The 20,408-nt window shown below is 44.2% G+C and overlaps 1 protein-coding gene across 2 annotated transcripts in view; it reads right to left on the bottom strand.

The window, feature by feature from the left end:
- Window positions 1-3,587, bottom strand: part of ICK (intestinal cell kinase) — a 129,900-nt gene extending 126,313 nt beyond the window's left edge. For both annotated transcript variants that reach the window (XR_003855669.1, XM_029595722.1), the window contains exon 1: window positions 3,451-3,587. The gene's annotated coding sequence lies outside the window, so the exon portion shown is untranslated. The remainder of the gene's footprint in view (window positions 1-3,450) is intronic.
- Between the last annotated feature and the right edge of the window lie 16,821 nt (window positions 3,588-20,408).

The following is a 20,408-nucleotide window of genomic DNA, read 5'->3' as shown; positions in this document are numbered from 1 at the left end:
ATTGTAACCATGTGGCAAAATGTTTTACGAACTGATGAATCTAAAATTGAATTCTATGGCCTGAATAGAAAGTGTTATGCTTGGCACAACCCCAACACAGCACATCGTCCAGAGAACACCATACATAGTATGAAGCATGGTGCTGGCAGCATCATGTTATGGGGATGTTTCCCATTAGTGGGGGCCTGGGGCCCTTGTTAGGCCAGAAGGGATATTGAATGGAGAAATGTTCTTAAGGAAAACCTGCTGCCCTCTGAAAGAAAGCTGAAATTAAGGAGGAAGATATCATAAACCAGAATATCTCTGCTACCGAGAGTGACATATATATATATATATTCCACTTTCCAGCACTTCAAAGCAAATTACATTCAGGGGGCTCACAATCTATCCCTTAGATTCAGCATGCTACTACATTTATAGCAGAATGTTTTACAGAAAACAAAAAGGGGGTAGGGGCGATAGTGGGCAGCCGACTGCATCGCAGCGGTGCAGTTTTGCCTGCCGCTGTTAAGCCACACCACACACTATTGCCCCCATAGCGCCACAGGAAAAGGTGTAGTTATTTCCCATGGTGCTGCCTGCAGTAGTGTAAAAAACATTATTGCCCGCAGTGCTGCAGGGAGATAACTCCGCCCAAACCCTGCCCAAACTCCTCCCCTTCCCCTAATTTTAATCATACCGCAGCATCGCACAATAAAGAATTACCCTGTAAGTTTGCACTCGAGACAACAGAGGGTAAAGTGATTTATGCAAAGTCACCGGAAACGGCAGTGGGATTTGATCCCTGGTTTCCCTGGTTTGTAACCAGCTGCTCTAACCACTAGGCAGCTACTCCACCCACCAGGCTAATGTGGACCTGTATACAGAAAGGTTTCATCTGGCAGGGCTCATCCACTGGAAATTGTATAAACACTAACACATCACTGTACTGGAAAAGCACTGGGATCATGACCCTAAGAGAATGAATGAATAAGTTATCACCTGGAACATTCCCATTCTAACTAATAAAAAGTTTGATGCAAGAAAAATGGATATTGAGGTAAGAGAGAAAAGCATAAGAATGGCTTTGTTAATAGCAAGCAATTTTCCTATAATATGTGGAGCGGAAGAGAGAAGATGCAATTGGAGACTAAATGATGCAACTAGAGACCAAGAAAATGTGGCAGAAAAATACAGAAATAGTCCCAGCTGTACTGGGCACCACAAACCTGAATAAAATGTGCTTTCAGGCACACCTTGATATGTTGCCTGTATATGTTTGGTCTTATGAACCCGATAAGGGGGTTCTATTTGGCATAATGCAAGTATTTAAAAAGGGCTCCAGGGGCGATCCTGGAAACTATAGACCAGTGCGCCTGACGTCAGTGCCAGGAAAAATAATAGAAATTATTCTAAAGATCAAAATCGTAGAGCATATAGAAAGACATGATTTAATGGGACACAGTCAACGTGGATTTACTCATGGGAAGTCTTGCCTAACAAATCTGCTTCATTTATGTGGATAAAGGTGAACCGGTAGATGTAGTGTATTTGGATTTTCAGAAAGCATTTGACAAAGTTCCTCATGAGAGGCTTCTAAGAAAACTAAAAAGTCATGGGATAGGAGGCGATGTTCTTTTGTGGATTACAAACTGGCTAAAAGACAGGAAACAGAGAGTAGGATTAAATGGACAATTTTCTCAGGTGGAAGGCAGTGGGGTGCCTCAGGGATCTGTACTTTTCAATATATTTATAAATGATCTGGAAAGAAATATGACAAGTGAGGTAATCAAATTTGCAGATGACACAAAATTGTTCAGAGTAGTTAAATCACAAGCAGATTGTGATAAATTGCAGGAAGACCTTCTAAGACTGGAAAATTGGGCATCCAAATGGCAGATGAAATTTAATGTGGATAAGTGCAAGGTGATGCATATAGGGAAAAATAACCCATGCTATAGTAACAAAATGTTAGGTTCCATATTAGGAGCTACCACCCAAGAAAGAGATCTAGACGTCATAGTGGATAACACATTGAACTCATCGGTTCAGTGTGCTGCGGCAGTCAAAAAAAGCAAACAGTATGTTGGGAATTATTAGAAAGGGAATGGTGAATAAAACGGAAAATGTCATAATGCCTCTGTATCGCTCCATGGCGAGACCGCACCTTGAATACTGTGTACAATTCTGGTCACCGCATCAAAAAAAAGATATAGTTGTGATGGAGAAGGTACAGAGAAGGGCGACCAAAATGATAAAGGGAATGGAACAGTTCCCCTATGAGGAAAGACTAAAGAGGTTAGGACTTTTCAGCTTGGAGAAAAGACGGCTGAGGGGGCGATATGATAGATGTATTTAAAATCATGAGAGGTCTAGAATGTGTTAATGTGAATCAGTTATTTACTCTTTCGGATAATAGAAAGACTAGGGGGCACTCCACGAAGTTAGCATATGGCACATTTAAAACTAATCGGAGAAAGTTTTTTTTCACTCAACGAACAATTAAACTCTGGAATTTGTTGCCAGGGGATGTGGTTAATGCAGTTAGTGTAGCTGTGTTTAAAAAAGGATTGGATAAGTTATTGGAGGATAAGTCCATTACCTGCTATTAATTAAGTTGACTTAGAAAATAGCCACTGCTATTACTAGCAACAGTAGCATGGAATAGACTTAGTTGTTGGGTACTTGCCAGGTACTTATGGCCTGGATTGGCCACTGTTGGAAACAGGATGCTGGGCTTGATGGACCCTTGGTCTGACCCAGTATAGGCATGTTCTTATTAGAAGGGCAATAGAAGTAATTTTGAGAGGCTGATACCAAACCCAACAAGTGTCACTATTTCCAGTTCTGTTTACAGAAACTGCATGTATCTGTTTAGACGTTCTTTTCCAAAATGGCTTTGAACCATTTTGTCTGAAATCCACTATCCTGTGCAGCAATTATCAATCTCTCATCTCTAGGATTATCTCCCTTTATGCATTCCCGCCTTAGGTTTTGATCTCCATACTTTTCTCTGTGTTTGTGCTTTTACCAATTTTTGTTTTCTGGTTTTATTGGTCTGATGCTTTTTTATGGGGGTAGTGTCTCCAAATAGATTAGCTTTTAAGCATACCATGTGAGGAATGCACCTTTTCCTGAAGAGAGATTCTAGTGTTTAAAGTTTTGGAAAACTCCTCCTTCCTACACACTCCAAGAAATCAAGCAGCTATATTACGTAGCCCCTCATCAGTGGAGGAACGGAGAGCAGGAGTATCGGAGAAAGAGTACAATCAGGCTGGGACTGGGTAAGAACAAAATAAGCCGCACTTTACAAGGTGCAAGCACAAAAATAGAATTCACAGGAGAAACAGAAAAAAAAGGCGTCGCAGGAAGACGTCCAAGCGAAGCACCGGAGCTGATCAGCGGCAGTGCAGAGATTATTACAAAACCTTCAGACAACAGTAAGCGGGAGCAGGGGCCGCACTAACTCACCGCTTTGCAGAGGCCTTGCCCGGGGTTCCTCGGGCTGGCGCTGATACTCCAACTCCAGAACTCAACCCGCTCATGATACTGCTACTGCTGGCGGCCCCCAGGCTCAAAGCTGACCCAGCGCGAGGAGCCAAGACCACGGGCCAACCGGCAACGTCCCCGGGAGTGGGGGAGGGGGTAGCCAAGGGCCAACTAGTAACTTCCCCAGGAGAAGGGGCGGAGAGGAGCATAGGGAGGAGGTAGATATGCGGGGGCCAACCAGCATCTTTCCCGGTACGGCGAGGGAGCGAAGTTTAGCGATTTTGGAGCTAGATTTAGTGACTTTTTGAATCAAATGGAGATTTTAAAACTGTGAATTAAACATGGAGCTAATTTAGCTATTTTTGGACATTTTTGCTACAAATCTAGTGACTTTCTTACAGCTCTAAAATTTCCATGGGGATCCCTAATTATGGAGCATATCTAGAAGCAGAAAACTAAGAGAGAGTGAGACCTCTTTTGACTAGAATCGGGTAGGAAAGTACAAGAGAGTGAGACCTGGTTTGACTAGAGTGCTGCGCTGGATGGTACTACCCTCCCTGCCTTCCTCCCTCCCTCGCTATAGCCCCTGAGCCTCAGAACAGGCTATGCTGGTTCAACCTATCTTCCCCCTACCCCCACCACCGGAGAATCTGATGATATCTGTTTGAGCTCTCTCTGCTAGAAGAAAGAACAAATCTCAGCCAGAAAAAAAAAAAAGGCAGGAACTGCAGCAGCTTTATTTTATGACAAACCGACAGCAGCAGAAGAACAGAAGTCAAGAAGATGGGATGTTTTATGTTCAGTAATTTTATTTTCTTACTGTACTGGTAGTCGGGAGAAGTTCTCTGCCATGCCATGCAGTGGGCCATGGACACAGTGAGTGTCCTGAAGAGACAGGTGGAAATGTAAAGGCAGGGTAAGGGCTAGCAACAAGAACAGAACTTTACAAGCCAGTCCAGGGGAGGGGGAACACTCGCTAAGTGAGCATATGTGCAGTAGCAGAATCATGTATGTCAGAAAAAGAGAAAGTTTGTGTATGTCCGAGTATCTCAGAAAGCGTATGTCTCTGTGTCTGAGAGAGTGCGTCAGTGTCTGTGGCTTGTCTAAGGAACTGTGGGTGACTGAGGGAATGAAAATATGTGTGTCAAGTTTCTGAGAGAGCAAGAGCGTGTGTGAATGTGACCCACCCGTTTTCCTCCAAATCTTGCCAGCTATGCTGAAATCACGGCACAACAACATGGTTTTAGCTACTTTTTACCCAATCTGGAGACTTTTTACATCGGATCTTGTGACTTGTTTCAAGTAGGAGTTGGCAAAACTGGAGAGGACACAACAGCACTTCCTTCGCTGAAGGACAGTGTAGATTTGTGAGGTTTTGATATTTCTTTACTGGAGCAGCATAAGAATAGTCTAGAGATGATAATGTACAGGAGTTTTCAAGTCCACCAAGATCCCTTTACAATCTAATCTTGATGGTCGTGGAAGCTCATGTATATCATCATCATCATCAGATTATTATTTATTCTGGCCTAAAAGAGAAAAACATGGTTTCCTTTTAACATACCAAAAAAAAAAAAGCATGATCCCTTGAAGAGCCAATGAGCTGGCTCTAATATTTCTTTTTTATTTTTTGCTCCACACCATGTCAGAAACAGCCACGGGGCAAAATGAAAAAGAAAAAATAAATATTCTGCTGCAGCTTCTTGCAAGGGTATTACAGAATTTGTGGTCCAGATGTTAGGATTTGGGGGCCCTTGGCCTGAGGGGAGGGTTGGTACCACCTTTGGGGAGGAGCCCCACAGGTCCCCACCATCAGGAGGCGAGGCCAACTGTAGGTATGCTGGGAATTCAGGGTCTGCATTTAAGCTCAGAGGTATCCGCCATTGGGTGTTCTCCGGGGGGTCACCTAACACCATATAAGCCATAACCGGACTATGATCGGAAACAATCAACTCTTCTATAGAAGTTATAGGAAACATCGGGAGCAAGGTCTCAGAGATCAGTAAATTGTCAATCCTAGACCATAATGAGTGGACGCATGCCATATGGGTATATTCCTGAACTTCCGGTTGTAGCATTCTCCACAGGTCTAGCAATTTCAGCTGCTTACACAAAAAAGGGGGACCGGGGGGAACAAGATGGCCACCGCCTAGTTAGCACGCAAAGACATTCTCTCTGTGGATTTCCTGAATTTCCTACTCTTCTCATACTTATTAACTTTTCATAATGCCTCATACTAAAAGGAAAGCAAGAGTGAGAAAAACCTTAACCTCGTCCCCGATGCTTGATGTACGGCAACCACGGATCAAATCGCTATTTGCGTCTCCCCTACAGATTGCATCGGAGGGTGCGGCCACTGGGGATCTCGGCACTGAGCGAACGCTGACCCCCTTGGCTGAGGATACATCTTTAAGTCCTGGTGCACCGTAGGCTCCATTGCCACCGTTCACAGCTGATGATTTTTTGGAAGATAAAGAGCTAACACTCCTGGAAGAGTTAAGATCTGAAGAAAGATCTGCTGCCCCGAGAAGGGATGCCATACCGACATTACCTTCGGAGAGTCAATGTTTGCAAGGCCTTCCAGTAGAACAACAGATTGCTCAAGCTGTGCCAAAAAATGGAAACCCCACAGAAGAAGGAATAAAAGAACCAAAGGTATGCTTGACTTTACAAACTTCCTTAGTTAGACCACCAATTATAACTTTGGATTCAATTTGGAATGCATTAACCTCGATGGAAAGAGCTATTCATTCGTTAACACGAGTCTTGAAAGAAACCAGTATTAAGTCCCTGACTTTGGAATCCAAAATTATATCTATGGATAACCAAACGAAAGAATTTGATACCAGGATATCTCACTGTGAATCCGTTCAGAATAACTCGATTCATTCGAACAGTTTTCATTCCAAGAAGTTGGAGAACATGGAGAATTCATTGAGAATGCTGAACTTGAGAGTTTTGAATTTTCCCTATTTAAAATGAATCTCACCTTGGAATTTATTCAAGAATTACTTGATGAGGATTCTTAAATTTTCTAGTGAAGCTATACCAGCTATAACAAAAATATATTACCTACCTTCTTTTAAAGAAGTGAATTTAGATAATCAACCACAAGTTCAACTACAGGATGTTTCTTTAAATATTTCAGACATTCTGGAACTTTCACAAGATACAGATATTCAGACAAGAGGAACTGTTTTGGTAACCTTTGCATTTGTATCTGAAAGGGATTCTGTATTGAGGCTTCATTTTCGGAATCAGTCACAATTATTCCACAGTCAGAAAATATGGATCTTTCCTGATATTTCAAGAAATACTCAAGAATGTAGGAAGAAATTTCTAACTATGAAGGCTGAAGCTGTTTCACATGGAGCAAGGTTCAGTTTAAGATATCCGTGTAAATGTTTGCTAAACTTCCAAAATACTAAATATTTGTTGCTTGAACCTTCTCAGCTACATACCTTTGTTAAAGCAGCGCAAGCTTGTCTCGCGTTGCTGACAATAACGGGAGGCACGCGAACGGGAATGTTGAAAAAGGGAAGGAGGGGTGAAACAGGCATTGGGAGGGGAGTTAGGGGTGAGGGACGGGGCCAATAGAAGTTGGGCATTTTAAATCAGGTAGTTGCAATTGGTTAACGAGGATAAGTCCTCGAGGGCAGCCGTTTTCGCGCCTCAGTTGATGCGGGAAAGGCTGAGGCAGCAGGCGAGCAGCTTTTCCTCCCTCCCTCCCTCCCTAATATGGGGATTTTGTATTGTTAACAGGGGTCTTGCTTATATGTAATTGTCGCAGTGGTGGTGAAAAACCCGAGCCCAATGGTGTTGATTTTGTTATTGTATTGTTAAAAGGCATTCGGGGGGGGGGGGGGGGAATCTTGTGTAACGTGGGAGCTGCTAAATGAGATGGCCAATGAGCAAGGGGGAAGGGGCGATGCTCAGAGGCCGTGGTACTTACCCACGATGGAAGAGGCGGGATAAGACAAATGGAGGACATTGGAGTAGCTCTACCACTGGGACGGGGTGGGGGGCAAGTCAGTAAGGATGTGACAAATGGGGGTGGGGTGATGTTTAAGATTGTACTAATTGTTAAGGGCTTGGGTTATGTTGGAAATAAACTGCGGCCTTTATTTAACCAAATAAATGTTGTTTGTGGTTTGTGGGGAAAAATAAGTGGTGGGGTGGGGGAGGACGCAAGATGGGGAAAGTGAGTCTTGCCTCTCCCAGTTATTGGACTCACACTCCTGAAGTTCCTTCTGTGGGGGACCAGGCATTCTGAATTATGTAGGGGATGTCTAGGAAGCATATTTTGTATTTAATTTTCCTGATTGTAGTTGCTTAATATAGTCTTGTTCCCTCTCTTTTTTTCTTATTAATGGAGAGATACAGTTTATTTTTTTCTTCTGGAATGATTGGAGATATTTTCATGCTGAAATTATGGTGTATGTATCTCAAATTCTGTACACGTGAATGCTTGTGTTAAATTGAAAGTTTAATAAAAAAAAAAGGGGGACCTTTATTGTCACTCATGGGATGACTTCCCCTAAAGGGTATCCTGTCTAGCACAGTGTCAACAATACAATTTAGGTCGCCTCTTAAAATAATAGGATTATCATCTATTTGTGATATCTGTGAAACCAGTTCTGAAAAAAAAGAATGATCAAATGTATTTGGTGCATAGACTGAGATTAATGTCAGCATCATTCCTATTAACTTTCCCACTAAAATTAAATATCTTCCACCAGGATCTACTATCTTTTTATTCAGTTGAAAATCTAGTGACTTGTGGATGAGTATGGCCACCCTGCAATTTTTAGATGTCCCTGCTGCAGAAAATACCTGGGCAATCCCCTTTTCCCTCAGTTTAGCCACTTTCATGTTGCGCTCCTGTTTGCGGGCTGTGCCGCGAGCAGGCGCTTACCTTCGTGGCAGGAGCCGCCATGATTCGGCCCTGCGGCCCCGAGGCCACCAACACTCCTTCAATGTGGCTTATGCCACCCCCAGACCTCTCCATGCAGCAGGAGGCCACTGCCGTCCTCTTCACCGTGGCAGGGAGCCATGGATTTTGGCCTGCTCTTCAGCGGCATGGCCGCCGGCAACGCCATCTTCCAGCAGGCCCGGAGGCCTGCTCCTTAGCGGCATGGACGCCACCATTGCTCCATCCCTGCCTCCCTCGTGCAGCAGGGAGCCGCCTTCTACGTTGGGGCTTATCCTACGGCCTGTTCCTTCTCCTGCTCGGCGTCAGCGGCAGCATGGCCGCTGTCTAGGGTCCTGCACCTTTTCCTGTTTCCTGTTCCTTAGGCGCGGGGCTGTACCTCCTTCAGCCATTTAAAGGGCCAGCAAGGGAGTGGTTCCCCTGGCCCCACCTGATGACCTCATACCTGGAACCTCCTCTTCAGCCCTATAAGAAGGGCCTGGCGTCATTCCTTCTTTGCTTTTGCAAGGGGCTAGTCCTCTCTAGGACATCTCATCTCTGCTCCTGCTTGGCCTTTCCTTGTTCTTTGTGGGACCCCTCGTCGTTGTTGTTTCTGGTCTCTGCTGACGTCCCTCCACGTTCCTGATGTCTCCATTGTCCAGATGTCTTTGAGGCTCCGCTTGTCCCTTCCCTGCGTGGTCCGCGACTAGTCTGGCTGGGCTGTGTAGGGCGCGCAGTGGTCCAGTGGTCTGCGACCACCCCAGCTGGGGTGTGTAGGATGCTTGGTGGGACAGATCCATCAGTCGTCACCGAGGAGTCTCCTCGTTCCTCGTCAAGACTATGTTTAGGTTCCTGGTTCCAGATTACCTCCTAGTGGCCCGTCCTCAGTCCAACTTCGGGATGACTTTCCCTTGCGTCTTCTACACTGGGTCAGAGGTTTTGTCTTCCATCAAATGACCTGTCAGGTGCATTGATCACGCCGGGCTCCCGAAGCTCAGTCCAAGACATTGCTGCTATGGGTTCTGGCCGGATACCTTCATTCGTTTGTCCAGACATTCTCCGTCTCTGATTCCAGATGTCCATCCATCTATCCTGACGCTCTTTGATGTCCAGATGTCCATCAGTCTGTCCTGACGTCCTCCGTCTCTGATGTCCAGAGATGTCCATCCATCTGTCCTGACGTCTTCTGTCTCTGATGTCCAGATGTCAGTCTTCCTGTTCCTGGATTCCCTGTGTTGCCTTCGTCCATCCTGCGATTATACGCTGCTCTTCACTGAGTGTCTATGAAATACATGTTTGGGAAGTAACAATTGGTAGGTCTCAAATATGAATCCCCAGCGAGAGAATTTTTAGGCAACATTCATCCCTTCCACCCTCCCCACCTCCTGCCATCCCCATACAAATAAACAGAAACCATGCCATGATCCATACAACCAACCTCCCCCCACCCCATACCTTTGTGTAACATGTCTCCCTTCTACAAGACTAGGAGTCATTCAGTGTTCGATATGTTCAGCCATTTCCCAAATAATGAAACTGTAATGCTCCAACTTATAACGATACGCTTAACCAGCATTGAAAAAAGAAAAAATTCAAGTCTTGAACTTCTACCATATCATTTGACTTGCCTCGATTACTTACTCTCCATGTTCCCAAAATGGCATCTCTTACCGAGTATATCCAAAAAGAGAAACCCCCCCCTCCAAAACTCTGAAATCACTGCGTAGTAATGTAGTCCTTTCAGCCAGATTGTTCAGTCCTCTGGATCTTTTGCAAAAACTCTTTCGCTAACGGGACAGTCAAAAATTTGTGTTGAACCTTGGTACCAAATCTTCAATTTAGCTGGGTATATTAAAGAGAAACATTGCTTCTTCTTAACCAGTTCTGAGCATGTGGGATTAAACTCTTTACGCAGACCTGAAACTCGAGCCAAAAAATCCACGAGGTCTATGTGTTTCCTCTGTTGCTGGTTTCAGGCCCAGTCTGTGGGCCTGTTCCACAAGGCCCTTCGGAGAGGCCTGTAATGCAGGGATCTTTAATATCAGCCAATTCTCAACACTTGAATCAAGTCCACTTCCACTATTGTTTCGGGAAATCCAACAAATCTTAAGTTGTTCCTCCTAGATCTATTTTCTGGCTTGTCAATCTTGTCATCGTGTAATTTTGCAGCTTTTTCTAATTTGTTTACCCGCCTTAATTCTGAACCTTTAGTGCTGCAAACAGATCTGGTTTTCAGGATATCCACAATGAATATGCATGAGATATAGTTGCATGCACTGCTACCACTGTATGTAAATATATAGCACGCATATTTATTGTGGATATCCTGAAAATCAAGCCTGTCTGCGGCACTTGAAGACCAGCGAAAATGTATTTAGATTTATCTCATGCCTTTTTTATTGGTAGCTCAATGTGAGTAACTTTCAGATACAGTAAGTATTTTCCCTGTCTCCAAAGAACTTACAGTCTAAGGACCTCTTTTGCTAAGTGTTTTCCCTTAGACATGGAATGGCAGAAAAGCCTTAATGAATCAGACCCTAAGTTTGTACCTGAGGCAATATTGGGTGAAGTGACTTGCCCAAGGTCACAAGGAGCATCAGCAGGATTTGAATTCTGGCTTCCCTGGTTCTCAGGCCACTGCTCTAGCCCACTAGGCTACTCCTCCATTACCCCTGATTTAATTTATACCATTTCTCAGCAGCACAGGATTAACTCTTTGAAGGACTGTAGGCAAACAACATTTTGGGACCCTTCTATATTCTCTCTGTCTTGTTCCCTGCCTCCTCCCCTTCTCTTGCTCTCCCACCCTACTGAGCACCAGTATTCTCCCAGTGCTTAGCAGCAGCAGCAGCAGCAGCAGCAGCAGCTTTCCATCATTTTCCTTCATGCCTGGGCTCAGGTGCAAAGTGATTATCTTCCTTCTCTCCTCCTATCTGTGGCTCAAGCCTTTCCAGTGGTAACCCAGGTCTGGCTTGCCCTTTGGTTTTGCTGCTTCAGTTCATTGCCCTTTGTGGTACTGGTGTGCCCATGCAGGCTTAAGAGAAGGGGTAAACTTTTGCTGGTGCCTGTGGCAGTACAAAACAGCTCCATTGCATCTTTTGCATGCAGTGTGAGCCTCCCATGCTCTTACAGGTATGACATTCTGCATCTGTAACTTCTGCTGCTACTCTTGCTTCACTGATTGGCTGCAATGCAATCAGCAGTTCAAGAGTGGAATGTGGAAGGATGCTGCTGGTAGGTGAGAGAATGATGGGGAGAGGGCATTTGGCGCCATCACCACAGCACCCTCAGAGCATAGGGCAAATACAGCTATATACTCCTGAGCTGTATACCTCTGAGCAGCAAAAGCATTGGTAGTGACCTCCAGGTCTGCCACTGCTGAAAGGGTCAGGCCCCACCCCCTAGATCGGTGGTTCCCAACCTTGTCCTGGGGACCCCCCAGCCAGTCGAGTTTTCAGGATATCTACAATGAATATGCATGAGAGAAAATTTGCATGTTATGGGCATCAGGTGCAAGCGATGGTCAGTGGCATTCAGGCCACGAAGACAACATCGGCGGCCTCAGCTGCGAAGGAAGATCTTGGCGGTTGCTCTCAGCTACACAAGAGAGCCAGAGGCGTCAGCGGCCCCCAGGCCAAGAAGAGTTGGCGGCATCGGCGGCACTCCTGCCACAAAGTTGAGCAGTGCAGCGGCGGCTCCCGCCACGGAGTCAGCAACAGTTGGGCTGTGTCTACCGGCGGCATTGGAGCTCAGTAGCACGGCGTCAGGGTCAGTGAGTGGAGTCGCTCGTGGGCCTGTCCCACAAGCAAGCACAACAGTAACCTCTCCTCAAAGCCCCCTCCTCAAACCTCTTGACTTCGGCTTCAGAGGAAACGAAGGTATATCTTCTATACCAGCTGGGGAAACCGAGGGTCCAAACACAAGATCTAAGGATGCTTGGTTTCAGGAGCTGAAGCAAGGAACCAATTGGAACATACTGAAAAAGGACATAACTGTAGAGTGGATGAAGACACGATTAAAACTTGAAAAAGACATAACCAAGGATATAACTGAAGGCGCAGATTAGACTATAGCATCTTGGAATACTGGTCCAATTCTTTAGGCTCTCCCTTGCTTATGACAGAAATGTGGATCACAGAGTTGTTGAAACACCGATAGGAAAAAGATGGGAGAGAGGGATGAACTTCCCTTACACTTTCATTACACAGATAGCAATTGACTTGAACAGAAGTAGTCATTTTCAGGTTGCTGAAGAATAGTCTTTCACCTGGTAACAGACTTAGCGTGAACGTTTCTTTATTAGTTCTTACCTCCATTCCATCAATCGTAAGATGACTATAGATGCCTTGCTTCCATTCCCGTGGTGATGCTTGAGCTTAACTCAACACTTGCTGGAATTATGATTTTACAAGGACAGAGTTCTGTAACTAGATATAGAATAAGAGCTATAGCAACCAGTCACTTTCTTGTAGTCTTCCTTAAAATGACGGACTTACTCTGGTGCAATTCAAAATCAAAATCTCTAGATTTCATAGTCAGTACTTGCTTTTGTACCGTTCTCTGGCAAAGGTAAAGATCCCCAGGTCCTTATTTTAGCAGGCAAGGACCCTTGGCTGATGGAAGACTGTCTGACTAAGGAGACAATGGAGCAATAGATAGCGTAGCATCTCCAGCGGCACTTAATTACAATGCCAAAGGATAGTTGTACTGCGAGATGCACTTTTCAAGGAAAACAAGAAGCACGTGAGAGGATGGAAAAATGTCCTTGATTAGGCTCATTGGCAATGGGACTGACCTAAAGGCTTTTCTGAAGACAAGTTAGCAACTGGTGATAAGGACCAAAATTATCACTAGCAGACTTTGAGCACTACACAAAGGGAGTGTTATTGGAACGTAGCAACTTAAAAAATAGTTGTGGCAGATGTTCTTTAGGATTGGAACCAGCTGATTGCACATCAGGGTCTAAAAATTAGTTGTTACCCTGCTGCACTCAGTTAAGGTGGCATCTCAATTTAGGCCCCTTTAAATACAGGTGTTCCTAGAGGACAGGAAACATCCAGGGGTTCAGCGTCAATATTATCTCCATCCAGAAGCTGATGACCTTGAACAAAATTGATGGCCTGCACAATGCAGTGCGAGAGACTGGAGCAAAGTCGTAAGGTGGAAGCAGGCTGAAGACCAAATTAACGACATTGCTGAAGGCTTGCAACAAAATTGGTGGCTTGAAGCATGAGTGGAAGCAGAACGAAGGCTAGGCAAACAAAAAATGCAAAGAAAAACACAAGAATTTGAATCAACTGCAGAACCTGAGCAAACTTGGGTGCAGGCGCCTCTGCAGGTCGCAAGAAAACCCATGGACAAATGCAGGCGCCCCCTGCAGGTCATAAAAAATAAAGTTTTGGGAACCATTGCAGGCATGTCCTGCAGGTCATAGAAGTTCCAGGAACGGATTGAAGAACTTAAGAAAAACTGGGTGCAGGTGCTTTCTGCAGGTGTGGAAAGAAAAACCCAGGAATCTATGCAGGTGCTTCCTATGGGTTGAAAAAGCTCCAGAAATACATGCAGGCATCTTCTACAAGTTGCAAAAAAAAAAAATCAAAAACAGATGCAGGTGCCTTCTGCAGGTCAGAGGAAAGGGTTCAGAAACAAAACAAGGCTTGGACAAAGTTCAGAATTAGAAACATGATGTGAAGAATCCAGGAACATGGGCCTTTTGTAGGAACACGCTCACCGAGCTCATGGCCTTCGCAACCTGTTGCGAGCGCAGAGAGCAGTTGCTTGCTCGAGAGAGAGTGAGCCCTTGGATTATGGCATAACCTTGGCAAGGCTCCAAGGTAGACACTGTGAGAGGCAAGCGTATCCATGCATGGGCTGGACTTGGAATGTAGCTTGAACTTGGGTCATAGCTTGGACTTGGGCCCTTTAAATTCAGAGCAGAAGCATGCGTGCATACCTAGAGGACACTAGGATTGGGTGCAGGAGATAGTCAATGGCATTCAGGCTGCGAAGATAGCGTCAGCGGCCCAAGCCATGAAGGAAGATTTCGGCGGCAGCTCCCAGACGCATAAGAGGGCCGGAGGCATCAGCAGCACCCAGGCCGCAAAGGGCTGGAGGATTCGGCAGCACTCCTGCCATGAAAATGAGAAGCACAGCGGCGGCTCCTGCCACAGATTAGTGATAGTTGGGCTGCGTCCTCCTGGCGGCATCGGAGTTCACCAGCGTAGCGTCAGGGTCGGTGGGTGGAGCCACTTGTGGGACAGGCCCGCAAGCAAGGGCAATAAAATCCCTAACCTCTGGATATAAAACTCTCCAAATATCCAAAACATTTAAACTTTGACATATATATGCTATACCTTTCTTGTCCATGGAACAAACCTTTCATCTTAAAGCTGGGGACACAGTTAAAGTCTCCTGCTAAAAGTAACCAACCCTTCCTGTTTAAAATTAATTGGTGCATAATTCTTTCAATTAATTTGTGGTCATAATGATTAGGTCCAGACAAGTTGCACAGGGTGATGTATTTCCCCCTCAATTTACCTACAATTATTATTTTTCTACTTTCTGGATCAGAAATCTTGTGTTCTTTTTTTTTTTTGCAAAATCATTTTTATTGTGAAGACATACAATATCCTAGTTACAGAAAAAAAACCATAGCACTGAACAACAGTATCAATACGGTAACCAGTTTAACAAAAGGGTGATGTAAGCCTTCTTTTCTTTATTGTTTTATGCAGCAGCCCCCACCCCTGGATAGTACTAAGAATCCCAATCCAATCAGACTCACAAATTCCCACACGCTCCAAGCACATCACTCGATACCCATTCAAACACCATTCGCACCACCCCCAATCATAACCACTCCCCTCCCCCCAATCCTGCCCAGAAGCCCCAAAGCTCATAACCAAAAAGCGGGCATGGATGAAGACAAACAATATAATCAATTTAAATTTTAGAGCCAGAAGAAACATTAGAGTACCAACATGCATGATAACCTGCTGTGAGCAAGTGACCTTGAGAAACGGGCGATAAAAGGAAATAGTATTGCGCCCAACAGTCAGCGTATTTCTTATCAGTAGTCTTAGGCGAAGTAGTAAAGTCCATCCTCTCCAGGAGCATCATGTCCATCATACGTAGATGCCAGGCCGTAATAGATGGCTTTAGTAAGGGATCAGTCCAGTCAGCCAATATCACTCGACAGGCTAACAAAAGCGCAATCCTACTGAAACGATCCTGGGCCCCAGTGCATTTTGTAGGCAGTGCCTGTGGTCCAGCCAGGAGGAGCGCTGCGGACAGTTTAAGAGGAAGCTGAAGACATTTAGCAATACAGTCCATAACCTGATCCCAAAAAACTTGTAGGGTGGAGCAAAATATCAACCGATGGAGCATAGCACCCTCCTCCTGGAGACATTTAATGCATAGTGGAGAGGAAAGGCGGCCCATTTGAAAACGCCGCACATCGTCACAAATGGTATGGTGGATAATCCTAAAGTGTAAGTCACGCAGACCGCCATCCTTCAGGCGCTTGTGAAGAGAAGTAAAACAGGAGTTGAGGGAGTTAACCACTATATCCATTACACACAATGGTTCCCAATAGGTGGCTAAAAGATCGAGGTGCGTGGTGGGCAGTAGGCTTTTTATCAGACCACTCCAGCCTTTTATAGAATTATGAGAATATGCGACTTGAAACAAGGTATTAGTGAAAGCGCTTTCCTTCAAGAACTACGCCGGCTGCCAATGAAAGGTCTGTAAATAATGTTGCGCTTGAAGATAAGCGAAAAAAAACTTAGGTCGTAACTGATAATTTTTAACCATAGTCTCATAGCTTAACACTTGAGGGGCAGCTTCCTCAAAGTAATGAAAAGCATACATAAGACCCCGGCATGCCCACATTGGAAAAACCCCATTGGCACCTACTCCCGGACGAAAATCACAATTACCCACTAACGGGGTTAACAATGAGAAAGGGCTATATAGATGATAAAGATTGCGTATCCATCTCCAAGCCCGTCTACAGGATTGCAACAAGCATTTGGGAACAGCCAGCTGTTGTAACTTGGCCGCCGGTGCTTGTACTAAATAGAGGGGAGACCAAGGTTGAGTCATGCGAGTCAGCAGCCCCTCCTCACAATAAGTATAATTATCAATAATCCATTCTCCAATAAAGCGCATCTGACAGGCAACATTGTATAGGCGAAAATCTGGCAGTCCCATCCCTCCCTGTGTCTTAGGATACGTCAAAGTTTGATATTTAATCCGAGCTCGCTTACCCACCCACAAAAATTTAACCATCCCCACTTGTAATTTCTTAAGATCACTGGGGAGGAGCCGGCTGTCGTGGTACATGTGAGCACCAACGACATAGGAAAATGTGGGAGAGAGGTTCTGGAAGCCAAATTTAGGATTTTAGGTAGGAAGCTGAAATCCAGAACCTCCAGGGTGGCATTCTCTGAAATGCTTCCTGTTCCACGTGCAGGTCCCCAGAGGCAGGCAGAGCTTCAGAGTTTCAATGCGTGGATGAGACGATGGTGCAGGGAAGAGGGATTCAGCTTTGTAAGGAACTGGGGAAACTTTTGGGGAAAGGGGAGACTTTTCCGAAAGGACGGGCTCCACCTTAACCAGAGTGGAACCAAGCTGCTGGCACTAACTTTCAAAAAGGAGATAGAGCAGCTTTTAAACTAGAACAAGGGGGAAAGCCAACAGTCACTCAGCAGTGCATGGTTCGGAGAAATGTATCCTTGAAGGATACTAATGAAACAGGAGAGTTAGGGCATCCCAACAGAGAGGTTCCATCAAAAGCAAACATAGTTCATATGCCTATATGTAAAAAATCACCAAAGCTAATGATTTCCGAATTATCCCAAACAACTGAAAAGCAGGTTGTTAAAACAAGCAAAAACCACACTTTGAAATGTCTGTATGCCAATGCCAGAAGTCTAAGAAGTAAGATGGGAGAGTTAGAGTGTATAGCAGCAAATGATGAGATTGACATAATTGGCATCACAGAGACTTGGTGGAAGGAGGATAACCAATGGGACAGTGCTATATCAGGGTACAAATTATATCGCAATGATAGGGAGGATCAACTTGGTGGGGGTGTGGCACTTTATGTCTGGGAGGGTATAGAGTCCAACAAGATAAAGATCATACAAGAGACTAAATGCTCAGTAGAATCTATATGGGTAGAAATCCCATGTGTGTTGGGTAAGAGTATAGTGATAGGAGTATACTACTGTCCACCTGGACAAAATGGTCAGACAGATGATGAAATGCTAAGAGAAATCAGGGAAGCAAACCAATTTGGCAGTGCAATAACAATGGGAGATTTCAATTACCCCAATATTGACTGGGTAAATGTAACATCAGGACTTGCTACAGACATAAAGTTCCTGGATGTAATAAATGATTGCTTCATGGAGCAATTGGTTCAGGAAGCAACAAGAGAGGGAGCTATTTTAGATTTAATTCTTAGTGGAACGCAAGATTTGGTGAAAGAAATAACGGTGGTGGGGCCACTTGGCAACAGTGATCATAACATGATCAAATTTAAACTAATAACTGGAAGGGGGACAATAAGTAAATCTGCAGCTCTAACACTAAATTTTAAAAAGGGAAACTTTGATAAAATGAGGAAAATAGTTAGAAAAAAACTGAAAGGTGCAGCTGCAAAGGTTAAAAGTGTTCAACAGGCTTCGACATTGTTTAAAAATACAATCCTAGAGGCGCAGTCCATATGTATTCCGCGCATTAAGAAAGGTGGAAGGAAGGCAAAACGATTACCGTCATGGTTAAAAGGTGAGGTGAAAGAGGCTATTTTAGCCAAAAAAACATCCTTCAAAAATTGGAAGAAGGATCCATCTGAAGAAAATAGGATAAAACATAAGCATTGTCAAGGTAAGTGTAAAACATTGCTAAGACAGGCGAAGAGAGAATTTGAAATGAAGTTGGCCATAGAGGCAAAAACTCATAATAAAAACTTTTTAAAATATATCCAAAGCAAGAAACCTGTGAGGGAGTCGGTTGGACCATTAGATGACAGAGGGGTTAAAGAGGCTCTTAGGGAAGATAAGGCCATAGCAGAAAGACTAAATTAATTCTTTGCCTCTGTGTTTACTAATGAGGATGTTGGGGAGATACCAGTTCCAGAGATGGTTTTCAGGGGTGATGACTCAGATGAACTGAACGAAATCACTGTGAACCTGGAAGATGTAGTAGGCCAGATTGACAAACTAAAGAGTAGCAAATCACCTGGACCGGATGGTATGCATCCTAGGGTTCTGAAGGAACTCAAAAATGAAATTTCTGATCTATTAGTTAAAATTTGTAACCTATCATTAAAATCATCCATTGTACCTGAAGACTGGAGGGTGGCCAATGTAACCCCAATATTTAAAAAAGGCTCCAGGGGCGATCCGAGTAACTATAGACCAGTGAGCCTGACTTCAGTGCCGGGAAAAATAATGGAAACTATTCTCAAGATCAAAATCGTAGAGCATATAGAAAGACATGATTTAATGGGACACAGTCAACATGGATTTACCCAAGGGAAGTCTTGCCTAACAAATCTGCTTCATTTTTTTGAAGGGGTTAATAAACATGTGGATAAAGGTGAACCGGTAGATGTAGTGTATTTGGATTTTCAGAAGGCGTTTGACAAAATCCCTCATGAGAGGCTTCTACGAAAACTAAAAAGTCATGGGATAGGAGGCGATGTCCTTTCGTGGATTACAAACTGGTTGAAAGACAGGAAACAGAGAGTAGGATTAAATGGTCAATTTTCTCAGTGGAAAAGGGTAAACAGTGGAGTGCCTCAGGGATCTGTACTTGGACCAGTGCTTTTCAATATATATATAAATGATCTGGAAAGGAATACGACGAGTGAGGTTATCAAATTTGCAGATGATACAAAATTATTCAGAGTAGTTAAATCACAAGCAGACTGTGATACATTACAGGATCACCTTTCAAGACTGGAAGATTGGGCATCCAAATGGCAGATGAAATTTAATGTGGACATGTGCAAGGTGTTGCATATAGGGAAAAATAACCCTTGCTGTAGTTTCACGATGTTAGGTTCCATATTAGGAGCTACTACCCAGGAAAAAGATCTAGGCATCATAGTGGATAATACTTTAAAATCGTCGGCTCAGTATGCTGCAGCAGTCAAAAAAGCAAATAGAATGTTAGGAATTATTAGGAAGGGAATGGTTAATAAAACGGAAAATGTCATAATGCCTCTATATCGCTCCATGGTGAGACCAGATCTTGAATACTGTGTACAATTCTGGTCGCCGCATCTCAAAAAAGATATAGTTGCGATGGAGAAGGTACAGAGAAGGGCAACCAAAATGATAAAGGGGACGGAACAGCTCCCCTATGAGGAAAGGCTGAAGAGGTTAGGGCTGTTCAGCTTGGAGAAGAGACGGCTGAGGGGGGATATGATAGAAGTGTTTAAGATCATGAGAGGTCTTGAACGAGTAGATGTGACTCGGTTATTTACACTTTCGAATAATAGAAGGGCTAGGGGGCATTCCATGAAGTTAGCAAGTAACACATTTAAGACTAATCGGAGAAAATTCTTTTTCACTCAACGCACAATAAAGCTCTGGAATTTGTTGCCAGAGGAGGTGGTTAGTGCAGTTAGTGTAGCTGGGTTCAAAAAAGGTTTGGATAAGTTCTTGGAGGAGAAGTCCATTAATGGCTATTAATCAATTATACTTAGGGAATAGCCACTGCTATTAATTGCATCAGTAGCATGGGTTCTTCTTAGTGTTTGGGTAATTGCCAGGTTCTTGTGGCCTGGTTTTGGCCTCTGTTGGAAACAGGATGCTGGGCTTGATGGACCCTTGGTCTGACCCAGCATGGCAATTTCTTATGTTCTTAGTAAGCCAAATTGGAAGCATATGAAGCTTATATAGCAATTTAGGAACAATCATCATCTTTACTAACGCACAACGCCCAGAGAAAGTGAGAGGGAGAGACTGCCAAGCCTGCAGTTGTTGCCTGAGGTTAACCAAAACTTCCCGGATATTGA

The sequence above is a fragment of the Rhinatrema bivittatum genome, chromosome 3 (genome assembly GCF_901001135.1).
Source record: "Rhinatrema bivittatum chromosome 3, aRhiBiv1.1, whole genome shotgun sequence".
Lineage (NCBI taxonomy): Eukaryota > Metazoa > Chordata > Amphibia > Gymnophiona > Rhinatrematidae > Rhinatrema > Rhinatrema bivittatum.
The sequence above is the reverse complement of the archived record's forward strand: the minus strand, read 5'-3'. Positions and strand labels throughout refer to the sequence as shown.